Source organism: Pinus tabuliformis, chromosome 9, assembly GCF_031772625.1.
Source record: "Pinus tabuliformis cultivar Carrire ecotype Pingquan chromosome 9, CPIR1, whole genome shotgun sequence".
In the NCBI taxonomy this organism is placed as follows: domain Eukaryota; kingdom Viridiplantae; phylum Streptophyta; class Pinopsida; order Pinales; family Pinaceae; genus Pinus; species Pinus tabuliformis.
In genome coordinates, this window is record NC_142307.1 from 531,824,269 (window position 1) to 531,843,099 (window position 18,831).

The 18,831-nt window shown below is 36.1% G+C and overlaps 1 long non-coding RNA gene and 1 pseudogene across 1 annotated transcript; both read left to right on the plus strand.

Annotated features, from left to right (window-relative positions):
- The first annotated feature begins 3,887 nt into the window (after positions 1 to 3,887).
- LOC149149574 (uncharacterized) lies at positions 3,888 to 17,984 on the plus strand. The gene is made up of 2 exons (XR_016262202.1): positions 3,888 to 4,038; positions 17,834 to 17,984. It is a non-coding gene; the product is annotated as an uncharacterized LOC149149574 (long non-coding RNA).
- LOC149149575 (uncharacterized) lies at positions 8,939 to 9,670 on the plus strand (annotated as a pseudogene).
- Positions 17,985 to 18,831: the final 847 nt, after the last annotated feature.

Genomic DNA, 18,831 nt, shown 5'->3' on the forward strand with positions numbered 1-18,831 from the left:
AAAAGATAGGAGAGCCACCGTCCACGAAATGTCGTAAGAAACATTTCTGCAACATAGCTTATTTTAAATTAGCGATATCTCCCTCATCGAGACTCCGATTTGGCCGATTTGTTTTTTGAATTTTGGTTTTTTTGCAAGGAATCCAAATCTGTTATTTGTTTTGTAAATTTTGCACAAAAAAAATCATATATGATCTTCAAACTCGCCGCCCATAAACATTCCTGCAAAAAAATGAAAAAAGAAAATTTCTTCCCATTTGGCCCAACAAATTCTTTGTGGAGGACATGCCTAAAGTTTGTTGGATATTTATGCAAAATTTGAAATTGAAATATGCATCAAACTCTCATTCCCATGGAATCATATCCTGCTCTAATACCACTGATCCAAATCTTGGTGGGAGGCCCCCAAGACCCAAAAGATTGAAATGGATTTTGGGGGAGAGGCCTCCAAGATCTAGAAAATTGAAATGCAAGAAGAAAGAGGTGAATGCCCAATAAACAAAACCAAAAAGAATTTTTTTATTAAAATAGAGAATAACTATAAAAGCTACATTGTGGCGGACAAATTGTCATTTTACAATATGCGACTTGTTCCTTACAAAATTTTTCAGTTACAATACCATGGGTAAATTCCATGGGTGAATGAATACCATGGGTGGATGTCACAATAACATGGGTGAATGAATACCTTGTGTAGATGTCACTTACAATACCATGGGTGGATGCCACTTACAATACTATGGGTAAATTCCATGGGTGGATGAATACCATGAGTTGATGCCATTTTCCATTCATATCATTTCCCCATCTCATGGAGGCACTCAACGTAATGGGGACCATTTCTTCCTAAGGGGGGAGGACTAATCCAGGTGGATATTGTTGGCCACTCGCCTATTCCTCTTGGACCGCACAATTTACTATTTTGGTAGTTTTTCAGATCCTGCAATTTTGGAGCCATTTTGAGGCCCTAAACAATGTTTTTTGGAAAACGGGAATACAAATTTTTGTAGTTGAAAGTTGTATTCCTCAGATATATATTTTTAACGAGGTATCATGCACATCAAATGGAGATCGTATGCCAAAATTATGACCCCATGAAGTTGATGTACCAATTTACACCAAAGGTGCCCATAGTTTTTGCGCTTCACCTCCTAGGGTTATGTTTTTCGATGTTTAGGGTTTTCCATTGTTTCTCAATAATAAATAGGCCTTCAAGCCTCATTAAAACACAGTTCATAGGTATGTAGTCATCACACCTCTTCTCATAGATAAGCTACAATTGCCCAAGTTAATTTATCTCCATTTTGTGTGTAAGCATTTTTCAGTTCTTTGATATTAATGAAATAACTATTTATTTTTGTAGCATCTCTGTGTTTGTTTCTATATCTGTATTCGTTTTCGTTCCTGCATAAGTATAGATCACAAATTGTTAGATTTAAAAATGTAAGAATCTCTAGCCTCATTTGAAATCTCTACACCCAATTTCCGTGCTAATTTTAATTCTCTCCTTGATTCAGCCTTTGTTCATGGTCTTCTCTTTCTCTTAGGGTTGCAAATCCTTGATCTAACTCTTGTTGTACACATTTTTTAGTTAAATTTTCTTTCGACTCTAGCTTGGCATGTTGGATGCATGTTTTCAAGTGCCTCCTTCCTTCTCCTATTGTGTCATATTTATAAATCCTTCAATCCTATCCCAAGTTGTTCTTAAGGGGGGATGTTAGGATATTCCGACACATAGGAAATAGTTAAGTATAACTTGGTCTAGTATAGAGTTAGGTAAAGTGTGTTTCTTTACTATGTACATTTTGTAACTTACAATCCGACGGTCACGATATGTAGTGATCCGCGATTCATTCTCTCCTCGGTATTACCGACACTTGATCTGTGGCTTAACACCCGATTGGTCCATGATCTCTATTTAAAGAGCAAGGAGGGTCATTTGTATTGAACCCGTTCATGAGAGAAGCTTATGTAAATTTTCATTCTTTTATTAATAAATTGCCTGAAGTGGCCGTGTTTACTCAGGCCGTGGACTGTTTCCCTCTTTGAGGGTTTTAACCACGTCAAAAGTATTGGTGTATTGATCTGTGATCTGTTTGTGAGCGGTGTCCTTTGGTGTTCTGTCTGAGGAATTTACCATGTAAATTCTTACATGGTATCAGAGCTATTTGAGGGCCACGTCTGTTGGTGATCCAAATCGGAAGCCGGTAGAACTGCATCCGACTACCGTTTCCTAGATCTACTGTTTCTGACAGCTTTCGGGCCGAGAGGACTGTTCTGTTGTGTTGGGAGCATCTGTTTTAGTGAGGAACCCCTTTTGTTTCACGCGAAAAAGTTTCCGGTAGCCCTAGCTGCGTCATTTTTAAGATCTAGAGGTATACAGTGTTTATTTTCACTTTACAGTTATTTTCTCTCTGTTTATTTCGGTTTTCGGTTTATTTAGCTTTTTTTTGTTACCGGATATATACCTTTCATTTCTGCATATGCTCTTTGCCCTGCGACTCTGTGTGATCTGGGCAAATCAGAAACTTAAAGGAAGGATTTTTCTCATGCGTATGCTCTTTTCCGCTATGCCTTAGTGTGATCTCGGAAAATCAGAAACATTGAGGAAAATATTTAGTTTCCAGCTAAAGCTAACTTCGAGCCGCAAGGTTCGTTTTTTAAAATATTTAGTTTTCGACTAAAGCTAACTTCGAGCCGCAAGGTTCGTTTTTGAAAATTTTTAGTTTCCGGCTAAAGCTAACTTCGAGCCACAAGGTTCGTTTTTTTTGTATGTCCATGTTGGGTTTTGTGTTTTTTGTTTTGTAGGGAAAAAGAGCTTTCTCAATGCAAGCACGCAACCCAAAGCATCAACCACCCCCCCCCCCCCCCCCCCCCCCCCTTTCTCTCTCTCTCTCTCTCAAACTTTTTGTATAGCTCACTTGGTGCAAAGCTAATTTATGAGAGTAGAGGTCTTGGGTTCAAGTTTCCATTTTGTGGGGGTGGATTTTTCATTTCCGCACATTCCCGCACTTCGACGGCGACTTCATCAAATTTTCTTCAAAAAGCCATAACTTCTTCATCCGGAAGCCGTTTTCAGAATCGTTTTTTTTTAAACGGCCTAATTTTTCGAGATCTTTCCATTGAAACACTTAGTTTCAGCATCTATAGCTTCATTTTTTTAAATGGAAAGTCCATGCCAAGTTATTCTTGACAGCACCAACTACTTCCAATGGTGGTCCTACATTGTGGATTTACTTAGGAGTAAAGGTCTTTACAGAATAGCCACGGGCCAAGAGACCAAACCGAAAGATGAAGACAAGGAAGCTAAATGGGAAAATAGGCAAGACCAAGCACGTGGGTTGATAGGGATGTCTATTTCTCCAGATCTTAGCAAGGTTAATTTTAGGGGCGAATAATCGCCCAAAGGCGAAATTTAAGGCTTTTTATATTTTAATGGGGCGAATTTTTAATTAAAATAATATTATTTTTTTTTATATAATTAGCCCATATTTTATTTAAAAATTAATTTATTTTTTTATTTTAGCCCAGGGCGGATAAACTAACCGAATTGTATTTGATCAAAATAGCCCCATTTTGATATTTGTGGAATCGTATTTGATCAAAATCGCCCCCATTTTGATTTACAGTTTGGATTTTCTGGTTTGGGAGTGGTTTGTGAGGGTCGATTTGGTCCCGGAAGTGGTTTGTGAGGGTTGATTTGGTCATGGGATGTTAGATTTATTTTGAAATGGAGGGCGGCTCCCTGTTTTGACGGATTCAGCCCGCTGTTTTGGTGTATATGGCTCCCTAGGTTCTTGTATAAAAATGGTTTTGAAATAGGTTTTTTCATCCTAGTTCACAAATCTAGCAGCAGCAGTTTCGGTGGGATATTCTTACATTTTCAGATTTCAATCCGCTTATTCTTCTCTGGTTTCGGTATCCATTGTTTCTTGGATTTGAATGGCTCATGCCACTGCAGCAGCAACAACAACAGTCGGTACTTTTGTTGGCTGAGCGCGAGAAATTAGGCCCCTTTATTCTCATGTTCGTGTAAAAGGTATATTAACTCTGCTGATATTCAAGCATGGGATAAGTAGCCGTGATCTGCACCATTTTTGCAGTAACTTTCTGGTCATTGCTGTTTTATCTGTTGCTTATATCACGCCTATTTCGTTAAATGTTCGTTTCTTTTTCCTTTGGTGTTCCCTTTCATTCTGTTAGCTTTCTTATAGCTGTAGATTGTGCTCATTTTTGTGCAATCCAGATGTGTTCTTGGGTGTTTAATGTCAAAATACGCTGTCATTTTTATTTTCAGGGTTATTTTATCAGATGATAGGTTAATTTCAAATTTCAATTCGCTGAATATGTTGTGCTTCTTTGGCACAGTACGTCATATTGTTTCTTGCGGTGATAAGGGCCAGAGCAGTTGGTGCCGGCAATGATTGTTGGAACCTTCAACATAGGAAATCGCAAACATATGCATCGAGTGGCCTTGTCACATAATTTTGGTGTATCATATTGTGATCTCAAGTTAATATGCAATGATATTTCTGTCCCTAATAATCTCTGATGGAAGAAATTCTACAGCGTACTATACTACTATTGTGGTTCTTGTGTTGATAAATCTCCTTTGCCCATTGAAATAACTACTTCAGCTAATTCTTGGTAACGATGGTCACACAATGCCCTATGAATAGTAGAATTTCCTTAAGAATCTGCAGTCCAATGAAAGAAAGTCCATCCATGTGCATATCGAAAGTTAATCCCAGTACCATCATCGATTGCACACTCAATTTGTTCCCACTGCTCTTCGCTTGCTGCTTTCAAACACAAAATAATAGAATTTCCTTAAGAATCTGCAGTCCAATGAAAGAAAGTCCATCCATGTGCATATCGAAAGTTAATCCCAGTACCATCATCGATTGCACACTCAATTTGTTCCCACTGCTCTTCGCTTGCTGCTTTCAAACACAAAATAATATCTTTGACTATAACATCTTCATACTATGTATGATCAAAATTTGAACTTGGTTTTATTCCAGAGTGAAGCATGTGAGCAGATTGAGCATGCAACAAAATTTCCTCGTAGCCTTGCTTGGCATCCATAGACTCTAGAAGCGTTTCCATTCCCAATATTAGATTTCTCCTTATTATCCACAAAATTACCCTTACAGAATCAATTAAGACAATGTCATCTTTGTTGTTCGGGTCAGATTCACTAGAAGTATTTGAATATGGAAATTTTCCCATCTTTACAGAAGTATCTATATCCCACAATAATGCACAAGTCTCATCAAACCCTGAGGCATCAATGTTATCCAAGGAAAAATCCATAGCTTCTTTTATCTGATTTCTTTCCAGGGTGAAGGCTTTCAATGTGTCTTCAAATCCGTCGTTTTGTTTGTCAATTGAGGAGCGCTCTAGATCAACCCACCCACTCTTTCCAGCAGTATAAGTTTCACTACAACCTTTCTCCTTTTCTAGACTTCTCATGCCTTCCTGTTGGGATAAAAGTGGTGGTATCCATTGTCCACTTTCAGTTACCATGGTGAAAAGCCTTGTCTACGGTGTTTGAAGTAGTTTTTCTTGAGAAAATGAATAGGTCGGAAAAATGTAGTATGTATGCTCCTTTAATCTAAGGTCAACTAAGAAATTCATCAATTGAAGGTCACGTCCCCTTCCCATTATTTCTTGCTTATAAGCACAACTACAATCAACCACACACATTGCCATGGTGTCGATCATGTTCATTTGATGCTCATCGTCTTGGAAAGGAAGTGTAACCAATTCACCCTAGCTAAACTCTTGCATTTCATCCTCGGCTGCCTTACCATCTGCTTTGGTCATGAAAACAATGAAACTGATGTTCCATTGCCTTATTCGTTCTTCTTCCATTCTCGGCTGCCTCATTCTATTAATGGCATTAGGACTAGGCCAATCTAATGTCAGTGAAAGACAATTCTCATCCACCTGGCGCACTAGACTTTTTATATAAGGATTAGTTGTCTGAAGATCTTCATTATCAAGTATACTAATTGGCCTTCTACTTGAATTAATCTCATTGGCTAGTTCATCGAACCAACTTACCAGTTGTGAGACTACCTCAAAACTCAGATTTGCAAAATCCAGCTCTATGTCTGAAGATTCTTTTTGCACGATTGTTAACTTTGGATGTGAAATGACCAGGCTATGTTCCCTTGGAGTAGTATCTATAAGCACAGAATAGCTGGTGGAAATGAGTTCAACCATGGACTTGGAAGGACCTCCATTATCCCAAGGCAATTTTCTACTCCGACAACAACAGATAATTGTGGTATTTTCTCAAACAAATGTGTAGCCTACTTTTGCAGGAGTCTTTCAATTCTCTCTTGCCTCATTAAGAATACAACAATGTCACCAAAATCCTCCCTTATAAAATTATGGAAGACAATTACCAATGTTGTGTTAATATAATCTGGTTCTACGTTGTAAATATGTAGAATTTATACAACATATCGTTGTTCATTAGCCATGAAGTTTGCCAAAACATTCAGTGCATCTTCATCTGGAGCTATAAGAAGTTATCCTTTTGTTCTATTCTCAAGTGACTGCTTGTTATTGGAAAGCTTAATCCCATGACAATGTTCTTTGAAAACCATATGTGTGAACATGGATTCAGAATCCACATATTGGTTTTGTTCTTCAGAAATGCATGTACCTGCAATAGACCTCAATTTAGCCTCTGCAACATTTTTGAGCATGACCATGGCAATTCCCACCTCGTTTATTGTTTTCTTATCATTTGGAAAATTGAAGGAAACTGTTTGAGAACCTTTGACATCCCCTGCATTATATATCAGTTGGATCCCACAAAAAGGAGCAGCAACCAAATTTACCATATTCCATTCCATATAAATACCCCCAGAATTTGTCAGAGCCTGAGGATGATTTTCCTAAATTTGAAGGTAGTTCTGGTAACAAGCAATTTCTTCGTCCACTTTCCCCATAAATTTTCAATGCATCACCCAGGTTATTCTATACCTCCAAAAAGATGGAGTCCAGGATGATAGAATATTTCTAGAGTGGTAATGCCAACTCTTGTTCATAAAAAGCGTTGGATAAATACCCGAAGGCAAATAGATAGTCAATACACAATTGGATTGTTGGTTGGTAGCGCAAAATTACATCTTGAAGCTCTCTCATAGCCTTTAATACATTTCCTTGGCTCAATTGAACATCCAAATATAGGCTTCAACCTGATTGCCCCCTTATAATAAACAAGGGCCTTCTGTAAACCCCCTGCTTCCATTAATAGCCCAGCCAAGCACAAATACTCCAGTCCAAATGATGATGATGCTACGGGTCCCTCAAAAAGTATAAAAACTTCATTCACTAGGCAACGCAATTATTGCATAGTTCTAACTGGGGTAACTTTACCCTTAAATTCCTTTTCTGGCAGTGGCCCTTTCTGCATTGACAATTCTTACTTAGACAATATGTTCATTGAATTCTCCATAGGCATGAAAATAGATAATTTCTGCAAACTTCATTCTTACCTCTGAAATCCTGTTTATGGTTAGAATAAGCACCAGATTTTCAATATGGCTTCTTCCATTTGCCCAATCTATAATCAGTTTTGAATCCCCCATATCTTAGAGACCATCAATTCCTTTTTAAGTTGCACATTTCAGAAGTAACCATAAAGTGTAAAACTCAGCTCTATTATTAGTCCTCTGGTCTGTTGCATACTTGAAAGAAACATAACGTTTTTCTATTAAATACAAAATGCTACTAGTTTCACATTTCCTTGGAGTTCCTTGATAGGCACTGTAAAAAAAAACCAGCCTTATTTTTGTTGATCTGTGGAACCTTAAGAATTCTTGGACGTTTGACTTTTTCAGGTTTTCATGACCCTCCATAGGCATATCTAATTTGATGGCATACCTGAGTTGAAGGATTATCTATATCTTGGAATATCATGTGATAAAAGAAATTCTTGTATGTAGTGATTTGACCTTCGAAGTAATATATGCAACATATCTCAAATAAAAATTCATTTGTTGTCATTGGTGGCTTGCCAAACCTATTGCTCTAAGTCCAAGGGTTGACTTAGTTTATTATCTATATTTTAGAGAGAATGTAAGCATCCTCATCAATTCTGCCATATTGCATATTCCTGCCCCTATTAGATATGCCATGCAAATATGTGTGGACTTCAGTTTGAGTGCCAATAGACTACTGCGATATGAGGTGATTAAAATGAGAATGAGAACCTATGCCTATATACCCTAGGCAAGTGCCCCGAGTTTGGGAAAACCCGAGTTGTTGGCTACAGTATTAGGGTGATCCAAACCTATTACTCTAAGACCAAGGGTTGACTTAGTTTATTATCTATATTTTAGAGAGAATGTAAGCATATTCATCAATTCTGCCATATTGCATATTCATGCCCCTATTAAATATGTCATGCAAATCTGTGTGGACTTCAGTTTGTGTGCCAATAGACTTCTGTAATATGAGATTATTTAAAATGAGAATGAGGGTCTACTTATATATCTCATAAGTATTTCTCATATTCAGTGTTGTAAGTAGTAGGATCTTCAAAACGCTAAATGAGCTTTGTGTACAGGCTCAGGGAAACAAAAGCGATCCTTTTCAATTTCGAAAGCTTGCTTTTCTTCCTCAATCTTAGTCACATGCTTGATTTCTGATTCATGAAGTGGAACATCAAACAAAGGGCCATCGAAACTAGCTCTGTTATCATGTACTGAATTCTGTCAATCATGCATATCACTAATGGGAATCCCATTTCCTAGGCAGAGACCTGAGTCGCTGGCTATAGTATTAGGGTGATCTAAACCTATTGCTCTGAGTCCAAGGGTTGACTTAGTTTATTATCTATATTTTAGAGAGAATGTAAGCATCTTCATCAATTCTGCCATATTGCATATTCTTGCCACTATTGATGAGGCAAGAATATGCAATATGGCCAGGGTTATACAGCCGCTGCTAGCAATTCTTATGGTGGAATATACAATACGGGTGACAGTCATAACAGGAATGATAATCATGGTCGAGGTTACACAGCCTCTGCTAGCAATTCTTATCGTGGAACCTACAATAAAGGTGAAAGATACAATGCCAATGAGAATTATGGTCAGGGTTATACAGCCTCTGCTAGCAATTCTTATGGTGGAACTTATATGGGCAGTAAGAATAATGAGCAGGGTTATCCCATGTCTGCTTCCAATAGTTATGGTGAAAGATGCTATGGCAATCAGAATCATCATAGCTATGATAGTTCACACCAACAAATTCAGTCTTCTGTCTCTATTGATGGGTACCATGGCTACCAAGGACGAATGGGCATTCACCAGCAAAATGGTAGAACAAATTCCTACTTAGATCAGGATAGCATGATGCCATTTGGCAATAGGAGTCAGCACGCAGTGAGAAATTCTCAATCCTATGTTCTTCCAAGATATGGAGGTTACCAGCAGTAATATCCAGCCTATAAACACCAAATGCTGCGTCCATCTGAGGGTGCAGGACAAGAAATTCATCAGAGACAAACTTACTCAAATTCCGAACACAGTGTTCAATAAATATTCAGTTTTAATGCAGAAAAGTAATGATGACCGATAATGACAGGCCAAGGCTTTTGGGCCCAGGTCATCTGTAGCAGGTCTTTAGAGGATTGTGTATTTAGAATTTGGTAGCTTGTCTGTAAAACGTTGAAAATCCCGTGTTCTAAGTTTTTACAATCCTGTGTTCTGTTAGCAACAGTGTCTTTGTTGAATTTCGATTTCTGTCATTAACATTCAGAGTCTAAGGATTGCAATTTCAATTTTATTCTAATATAAATTATTTTATTCTAATTATATTATGGTTTTGTTCCAGTTGCGCTTTTATAAAGTTGTTAAATCATAAAATTATAAATGATTATTCAAGATGTACAATAAGTTTTGAGTTGCCGTAAATGCCGTGCAACTTTGTGCACTAGGATTTTCGTTACTGAACAAGTCGCGGTATTACTGCTGTCATTGGTTCGCAGAGAATTATGCGTTGGAAGGAAAATAAAATAGATTGTAAGGGAAGAAAACCCAAAATTGAAGTTATGAGAAATTAATTTTTTTATTAAATCGAGTACAAACAAGGGAGTGAGGATTAAGCAAAATAAGTGGAGGATTAGATAGGCAAATCCTTCATTAGCAATTTGCGAAAATAGTTGCATCTAAAGTTTGATAATATGAATACCAAACGTGCCAAAAACAAAAAAGAGAAGAATTATTATAGTTTTGGTTTTGGAATATGCAGGCAGGGTAACAATATAGAATCCAAGCACCACACAAGTGACTGTTGGTGATGAACAATCCATTATAGCCTCACCCCTCCCCTAAAATTTTTCCTTGGACCGGTGAGCAAGATAGATCATCCTGTAGTTATTATTTTTTGTTTCATTAGTTTAAGGTTGTGGATTAAATTGTTCAAATCCTAAATGCATTCATTAGTTTGCATGAGATCAAAAATCCATCTCTTCAAAATCATTTACAATGATGCTTGTCATAAAAAGGTATGAGATGCATGAGTAATTTTTGTTATGTTTAGAAAGTTAACCCAATTTTCCCTTAACAATACTCAAAACTCATTATGGTCATTAGGGCTACTATTTTATGCAAACTAAACTTCAAAGACACTTGCACTTGCAAAAGTATATAAATATCTAGTGGTGGACTTTCTCATGTCAATATTTCCAGCCATTTATGCATCTCTATAACCTTCAAGCGCAACATTTTTATTATCAAAAGATAAAACATAATTACTAGTACATTTGAAATACCTTAAAATTCACTTTACTACTTGCCAATGTTCTTTGTCTGGATTTGCAAGGAATCTACTCACTACTCGAATTGAATGTGCACTATTTGGTTGGCTACATACCATGGCGTACATCAAGTTGCCAACAACTGAAATGCAAGGGATTTTACTCATTTCCTCATACTTATAATCAGAAGGTTAGCCACTACATTTTGTTATTTCTATCATATGATCTATATGCCCAATATTTGTTGCATTGGATTTGTTACCCAGTGTTAAAACGACCAGATAACAACCCTATGATGACCCATAAATAGATTTACATCAAAGCTTTCCACCTCTACTTTGGTCAGTGCACTCACATTTGGCATGTCTTGGAGGAAGGTTGATAATCTATTGCAAGGTACACTATCCATTTTATAATCATCTGATTTCATTTAATGTTTTGGGGAATACTAATATATTTCACAAGCCAAGCTGGATAATTGGTTTCTCTTGATTGTAACCTTGTTCATATGTTTCACTGGGGAAATTTCAATTTCTCCTTTAATGCAATTTCTCCTTTAATTGCATTGATGTGCCATAGAGCAATGCAATGCATCTGGATACTTGAAGTCTTGGAATTGCAGAGCAGCATTTCCTTGATTCCTTGGTAGCTGTTTGAAGATCCTAACCAAACTGATGTTTCTTTCAGAATTGTGGTTCTTTGTCATAGTAGTATAGTACGTTGTTCCTGAGATTACCTTTGGTTCTGTTATGAGATCTGTAGAGAATTGTTGAGCAAGGGGGAGGATAGCTTCATCTTAAAGCATCCCTCTACCCAACGTTAAGCTTGATGGGAAGAATTATCCTATCTTCAAGTGAAGGGTGCTAAACATATAATTGAAGAATTGATTGTTAAGACTTGTGGAGGGTAAGAAGACAAATTGCACTGTTGCTAAAGAATTAGTAAAGCTATAAGACAAATTGCACTGTTATATAGAGTGTCTATACAACAGTCTATATATTACAACTAAGTACAATGTGGAGAATAGGAAATGGAGAGAAAGTGAGAATAGGTGAAGATCCCTAGGTGAGGTTTAAAAGGCTCCAGGAGATTAATGAAGAAACTATTGAGACCCTGCATAACAATGGCACACAATCAAGCTGATATTGTGGATCCAAATTTGACCACCATGCAGAAACAGCACTAGATATCAGCAAGGTCAACAGGTTTGGAAGGATATTCGTTTGACAATCGAGTTGGCTATGTTAACAACTTAACATATTGCATTGTTGCAACTAAGTACAATCAAAATTAGAGATAAGGAGGATGAATTAAATTGGTCTAACAACCTTGATTCAGTCCGCTACACAGCAAAGCTTGGTTACAAAGCAGTGCTCACAGAGAAAACACAAGGGGAGCCAGTATGCTGGTAGAGAAGCATATGGAAAATCAAAGACGAAGTCAAAACTAAGTTGTTTAGAAAAAAGATATTGAAATTTAACTGAGGATATAAACCTAGGATACCTACCACAGTCCGGGTAGAATTTGAATATTTTTCTAAATTCTTAACCAGACCATATAAGGGTTCCCCTACATATTAGCATCACTAGTTGTACTTTGTAGTCCCATTTACCTATCTGTCAGGCTTTATTTAGACTTAAATAAAATTATCTTGCCTTATCTACATTGTTTCTTAGCCTTATATCTTATGCTACAAAATTAGATAGAACTTTGTAATAAAGGCAGGACAACCTTTCAATCTGAGTCTTGACTTGCAGCATCCTACAAGTTGGTCAGGCTTAAATTTTTTTGTTGGCAGGTATTGAACGATGATACTATATCTATAAAATATATTTCTTCTGTACTAACTGTATTGCCTAGAATATTTTGGTCATTGAAGTTGTGGGTTGGCAGGCTCTAATAGCCCACTTGGAGCACAACCCCTTGAAAAATTCGGCTTTAAGAAGAATTACATGAGAAAATTGCTATCACTTAGATGTCAGTAAAAACAGGTAGGTCTTTAGACTTTTGATCATAGTTGAGAACATTCCTGAGATAACTTTCTTTGATACTCCAGACTATAAAATTTTTGAGAATGCTGCAAAATGGAAAAACTGGAACTAGACATGCTTAAACCTTCTGCACTCCTCAAAATAGTTCCGCTTACACTGTTTGATTTATAAAACAGAGAATGCCAAGCCAACTGAGCAATGGCATTCATCAACTCCTATATCTTCAGACTTGATTGTTTCTCTTGAAATCTCATCTTCCGAAGGCTAGTGATTGGTCAGAAAGAAGCCTTGACTTTCAGTAGATGAGCTTTTCTCTAAACAAACCTCTTGATGTGGAAGTAATAGTGGCTTTCCTTGACCCTGTCAAGACTTCCAAATTAAGCTTTCCATCTTATTATATTTTAACCATTTATTTTTCACATGCTAAGGGATGGAGGCTCTACCCTTTCCATACTTAGATTTCTGGTTGTTCAAATTTCTTCCTCAGGTAGCAATACCCTTTCATTTGGCTTAGCATTAGCTTTTGAGTTTTGGGCATGGTAGACATATTGTAAGCTAGCTTGGGAGGAGGGGACCAGGTCCTGAATCCGTCAACCAACTTCTGTAGGAAATTAGGAATAATTCAAATAAAGTGATGTTGTTTCAATGTTATACAAATGAATTATTATATTTTATGTCTTAAAATTTAATAGTTTCCCATTATCATTGTTAAATAATTTTTGTGAAATTCCATTTTGCCTCAAAATTCAATTTCTGATATATGTTCTTTCAATGTTGACTCAACAATTATTTTGCAAAGTATAATTCTATTTTCTATGAACAAGTGAATTTATATGAAGCATATATCAACGCTTGAAAACTGTTGATGCAGGTTTGCAGATCGATTGGAAATTTTACTTGTGGAATATTTAGTGAGATGTCAAAAGATAATCATGGGAAGAAACCATCAAGGCAAACAGATGTATTATCATACTTTCAAAAGGCTCCATCCAAAAATACACATCCTCTTCATGATTCAAGCTCCTTTGAACAATCTGTTACTGAGAAAGAGGTTAACTCTTGTGGAAATGCATTTGATATCCATACGATGGATGAAGAAATAGGTTCCTCAAGTGGTCAGGGTGAGATAAATGCAGTTTCAACAGAAATTGGTGATGAAAATGTTAAAGATTTTTCCTTGGAAAGTGACACAATCCATTCGCGGAAAAGGAAAAGAGGCCAGTGGGCCATAGGAAGACAATTCCAAGAAAATTGGGTCTCAAGTTTTCCATTTATTGAAGAAATACCTCCTACAAATGAGAAAGAGCTTTTCCGACAAGTTAGATGTATTGCGTGTAGTTGGAAAACTCAAAAGGAAGTGAAATTTCAGATGAAGCTAGATACGGTACAAAAGCATGCAGGAAAGGTGTATGAAAAGAAAATTGTAAATGGTAAAGAGAAATCTATTGTTAGATGGAAATCTTCCAAGGAATGTCGACATGTTGAATATGCAGAAGAATATAAAAAATATTTATTGTGTAAGAGGAAACTTGAGGCGGACGGAGGAACCATCATATCTCTATTTGAAAAGACGATGGAAAGAAATTTGTTATCCAAGACGATACAATTGAGCACTGTATTTCACATCTTATCTAAAGGTCGTCCTATGACAGATTATCCAGATCACATGAAATTACTATCTTTTCTTCAAGTGCCAAACTTTCCATCTTCTCATTGGTCTGTAACTAGTGGTTGGAGATGGGCAGGATATCTAGCTCAAGTAGAAAAGGATGATTTGAAAGAGAAGATTGCAAATGCTAGGTTTTTGGCATTGTCTTTAGATGAGGTTACAGCTATAGATAATACTTCATGGATTTGCATGAGCATTTATATGGTTAATGACCATATTAGACATTCCTATCTACTTGGGATTAATAAGATGAGAGAGACTTCTACAGCTGAAAATATTTATGAACTTGTTCTTAATGGATTGAAGGAAAGTGGTATGGATGAATTAATGATTGCAAAAAAGTTGGTATGTGTTGGAGCAGATGGAGCAGCGGTAATGCAAGGACAAAGGAATGGCCTTTGTGTTAGGCTACAACTATCAGCTTCACCATATATGCTTAATATTCATTGTATGGCTCATAGGATGAATCTTGCATTTAAAATAGTAAGCAAGTTTCCATCAGTTTCAAAAGTTGAAGATCTTGTACGTGAGACTCATGCATACTTTTCTCGTAGTCCCAAACGATATTTAGAGTTTCAACAATTTGCAGATGGTATTACGGATGGAAAAAAACTACTGAAAGATGTTGATACAAGATGGATCTCATTAAATGGACCAGCTCAAAGACTATTTAGTGAGTTCAAATCTTTGGTAGGGTTGATGTATGAAAATCGCTATAATGTAGACAAAGCTCAAGATCTTCTTTTTCAACTAACTAATATAGAGACATTATTGACATTGGCTGGAATTCTTCCTATGCTACATGAAATGAATGTCCTCGTGAAAATGTCTCAGAATCGCACAATGTATATTGCGGAATACACAAATGCAAGAAAGTCAGCATGTCTTGCATTGGATAATTTGTATATGATGCCAGACTCTTTTACTGGTCCAGAGTTTAAAAGTTGGACTGAGATCATCAATATAGAAAATACTGAAAAATTTTTGACCTTTGATGAAAAAGGGATACTATGTATCGTAGTGCGTGGGTATATGGTTCCCTTTCATTATATTAGTAAGACAGGACGAATCACCAAAGATTGCCCCGTGTCAAGAGACCAATTTGATAATATTGTGATTTCAGTGAGACAAAATTTGATAGAAATTGCAAGATCACTATCATTAGAGATAAGAGAACGATTTCCTCGAGATGAATTGTTGGAGGCCATGTGTGTGGTATACCCTCAATATTGGAACAATTGTCAATGTCGAAGAACTTTAAAAGCTGATTTTCAAAAAAGATTAAAATGTTTAGTAGACCATTTTTGCAAGAAAGTCTGGATACATGGAGAACAAATTGAAGGTATTTTAGATTCATCAAAATTGTATCAACAAGGTGGACGCTTTGCTGAAACAATGTGGAAGCAATATCCTTTTTTGGAGAATCCTAATGAAAATGGTGCTATAACAAGATTATGGACTACTTTAAGTGCTAGCCAATACCTGCAAGAAAACATATCAGAATATTTCAAATTAGCAGATTTGTGTCAAACCATGATTTTGGGATCAGTGGAGGATGAGAGAATGTTTAGTGCATTATCATTCTTGAAGTCAAAGTTGAGGAACAAGCTTGATAAACATGTGGATACATGTTTAAGATTATATGTAACAAAGTATGACATTGACAATTTTCCATATGAAAGAGCGCTAACTCTTTGGCGATCAGATTGTGATAGAAGGGGAGAAAACAATATAATAAATCTATCTAATGAACTTGATATAGAACATAATGTTTTGGAGGCTCATAATGACAGTTCATTTAGAGAAGATCATGTTCACAATTTAGAAAATGAGGACCAAGATGAGAACTGGGAAATTGAACTACCCTAGGACTCTTATTTTGGTATACATGTTCCATTGATCATGCAAAATTACTATATGTCAACTTCAGGTAAAAATAGGTTCTATATTTGTATTTTTCATTGTAACATTGCAGCAACATTATTTTGATGTGTGTTATTTTAAGATTGATGTTTCATATTTAATCATTACATTGTTTGTTTCTTATTTGTGACAGGAAATAAAGCTGGATTTGGTGAGGTTGGGACCTATTTCTTTTCATTTGCTAGCCATTTCTTGTCAGTGATTTGTCAGCCATGTTTTCAAGTCTTTTAGGTACTAAGTTGTTCGGGTCCCCACATGTCCTTAGGACCATTAAGGGATGAGATAACATGAGTCAGTCCAACTCATGCCCCGAATTTACTTTTTACCTATTGATGTAAGTGTTTTGTTACCACTTATCACCAACAAAATTCTACCATAACATAAACCAACTTGAAGACGACACTTCTCATCTTCCTTTTACATAAATGCTCTATGGATCTCCCTACTATACTTTTCTGAGACCAACGTCCCTTCTTGGTAGGTGACAGGTCTCTCCACCATACCACTAATCACACAATAGTAACTACTGCCTTCTATAAATCTCTCTAGTCTCAGTTATTTGTGTCCCTGTCACACTCGACCAATATAATCTTGCAGGTCTACTTTTTTATCATATCTTTATTTTTTGTTATTTTTTGTATTTAACATTAGTACCATCCAAGAGTAACGAGTTAGTGTTCTTTGGATTTGATCTTTGATTTGAAATGAAGTCAGATTTGATGAAGCTGGGACCTATTTCTTTTCACATAGACAGTGTCCTAGTATTAAATGATAAATAACTAATTTAAGAAGTCTAACGCTAAGCAACAATGGGCTTATTCAAGTACATGAAATTGTGTTGATGTCTAGCTCTAATATCTTAGAAAATTTTAGCAGTTTGTTTGCTGCTTGTTTAGAGGATTTTGTCAAGTTTGAAATTTTTGGTTTATTTTGGTCATATTTTTTTAGTCGCTTGACTTATTTCATGCATAGATCGACAGATCTAGTTTTATTTTTATAATTATTGTTGTTTTCTTTATATATTTGGTGGTTTGAGGAAAGATATTTGATTTCCTTTCACTTTGTGGCATGATTTCAACATCTTCACCTTTTAGAATATAGTAAAATATTATTCTTATTTTATGTTTTCTTGGAAAAGAATTATTGATATTTGGAAAGGGAAATAAGCCCTAGGTAGCTAAGCGAAGAGAAAAATGGTCTATGTACTAGGTTCCTGCGCATTCATCGTAGGAGACCTATTGGCATGAGACCGACATTCCTTTTATGCAATTACACTTTTTCAAGGCGGAGCTGAGTTTGCTGACTTGGGAAGAACACTGACAACTGATCATAATGCTAAGGAGATTATAATGTTGGTTTCAAAAACAAGATTGTGAAAATTGTTTGCACTAGTTCTTCTTTTGGTCATATTTACTACCAAATTTGTGTCTTGCTGATTTTTTACATTTGTAATGACCTTGTGCAGAGATGGTTTGAAGAGCCCGATGTTAGAGTGTGAAGACTCTCTACAAACCACAAGGACTACATTTTCTTGGAGGGCACTCGATGTTCTTGGTGTTGCTGAGTCTCTTCGCTCGAAGCGTAAATGGATACAATGGTCATTGGTATGGCCATAACATCACTTAATTTGATCCTCTTTACTAATCTCCTAATATCATTTCGATACATCAAATTGCTTTGTTTTCATGGAATCCAAAGATACATCAGTAATGTTATTTTGTCTTGGAAATACTAAATTATTTTGTTTTGGTATCACCCAGTTTGAGTTGTTCTTTGCAACTACCACTTGATCATTTAACAAGCATTTGAAATTCAAAGTGAAATAAAGCTCTTTTAGTTTTTTTCCAGAAGAAGATTAGATGTTGATTGATTTCATTTTCCAACAAATGTGGTATTTAAGTTACTTTCTTCTTGCAAGTCAATTTTACCGTTATTAGTACACTGCTAGTAGATTTGTTTGACATGATCATTTTCTTCAATTTTAGGGTCGACTAGCTTAATGATAGTGTCCTTTTGCTTCAGCTCATGTTCATTCATCAGTTCTCAATTGATTCTCTCTGTGTTCAAAATGGATTCAAGTAGCTTAGGAATTACATCGATTTCCATGTTCATTCATCAGTTCTCAACTGATTCTCTCTGTGTTCAATGGATTCAAGTAGCTTGGAAATCACATCAATTTCCTTTTATATTGTATTAAAATGTACAGGAATGTCATAGTGGAATTTCTTTCCACAACAATACTTCTTTGTAACTATGGACTTTATCTCAACTCAACTAGATTTCATTTCTAACAAGAGATTTCCTTAATAAATTCCTCTTGACAAATTTTTCTGTTATAAAACTTTGCAAAAGCATACCCTTGGTATAGCTCACTACACAAGAAAATTCATTTTTGAAGCATAATTCTTATACTTGCAACTTTCATTTCTCTGTATAGACTTTCTAGAAAATAAATTGCGTGTA